Raw genomic sequence first — 1547 nt, 5'->3', positions numbered from 1 at the left:
GGAGAACCTGAAGTGCATGCTGCAGAAGGTCAAGGACTGCAGCCTACAATATGGATCGAGGCTCAATGTCAAGAAGACAAAGATTCTCACCACTGGACCATTGGCAGCATCAGTATGGAAGGTGAAGAGATTGAGATAGTTAACAGTTTTAGTTTGCTTGGTTCCACAGTCAACACTCTTGGTAATAGCAGCCAGGAAATCAGGAGATTAATTACAGTGGGAAAGTCAGCTGTGAGGGACCTCTCCAGAGTACTGAAAAGCAACAACGAAAGACTGGAGAAGAAGGTGCGCCTGATCCAGGCTATAGTCTTTGCAATTACATGCTATGCATTGGAGAGTTGGACAGTGACTAGAGATGATAGAAAGAGAATTGATGCTTTTGAGCTGTGGTGCTGAAGAAAAGTGTTGAGTACCATGGACTGCTAGGAGAACAAACAGGTTTGTCCTAGAGAGGGTGAAGCCGGAATGCTCCTTGGAGTCAAGGATTCTGAAGCTTTGTCTGATACTTCGGGCATGTTGCAAGGAGGGACTGACTGGTCATTGGAGAGGTACATCATGTTTGGGAGAGTGGAGGGACAGCACAGGAGAGAAAGACCCTCGATGAGATGGATCGATTCTGTGAGTGGAGTGGTGGGAATGAGTGTGTTTGAGACAGCGAGGATGGCACGGATAGAAAGGCCTTTAGGGCTCTTGTACATAGGGTTGTTATGAGTCGCAAGTGACTCGATGGCACATAACAACAACAAACAGTGGCATCTTGACACACACAATATCAGGAACCCATGAGGTCACACAAAATGCTGAGAGCTCTCTCTAATATCCTTGATCAGGTGTCACCTTTCTCCCAGTCGGCACTGGCTAAATAGGTCTGTCTTGGAGAGAGTGAAACCAAGTCTTTCCTTGGAGGCTAGGACTTTGGGCATGTGGCCAGGAGAGATCGGTCTTTAGAGAAGGACAGAAAGCTATAACTGGTGTGTTGGATTTAGTGAGACTGGCTCAGGACAGGGAAGGGTTCAGAGCTGCTGTACATAGGGTTGTTATACCTTTCAGGCAACTAGATGGATTATAACAACAATAATATACTATGACAGGTTTGGAAGAAGAAGTAGCATCCAGTAACTAAATAACATGCCTCTGGAAATTCTATGAACTTTGATAAATGTCTATAGTTGTAAAGGGGCTTCAGGACTTTTATTCATAGGGTCACTATGAGTCATGCTCAACTTGAAGGTAACCAATCAACAACAACATTTAGCAACATACCCAAAGTATGTGAGGTGAAGCTTCATCCTTGTTGCCTCCAAAGAGCACACTGCTTGAAGCACTCAGCTTGGAGCAATAGGATTCTATAGGGTATGTATTGTGGGATGTGTGTGTTTGTGTGTGTTTAATTTACTTAAATGCTGAATGTAAACTGAGCATTTTTAATTTTGTTAACTCTCAAGTGTAAGCTGATTGATTGTTTCTGATTTCATTAACAATCAGCTGTGGGTTGGAAATGTCTTGTTTAACCAATCAGGACTTCGGGGGGTCCTGCCTGAGATGTC

Source organism: Elephantulus edwardii, unplaced genomic scaffold (assembly GCF_000299155.1).
Source record: "Elephantulus edwardii isolate Elephantulus edwardi_28Jun2011 unplaced genomic scaffold, EleEdw1.0 scaffold00566, whole genome shotgun sequence".
NCBI lineage: Eukaryota > Metazoa > Chordata > Mammalia > Macroscelidea > Macroscelididae > Elephantulus > Elephantulus edwardii.
The sequence above is the reverse complement of the archived record's forward strand: the minus strand, read 5'-3'. Positions refer to the sequence as shown.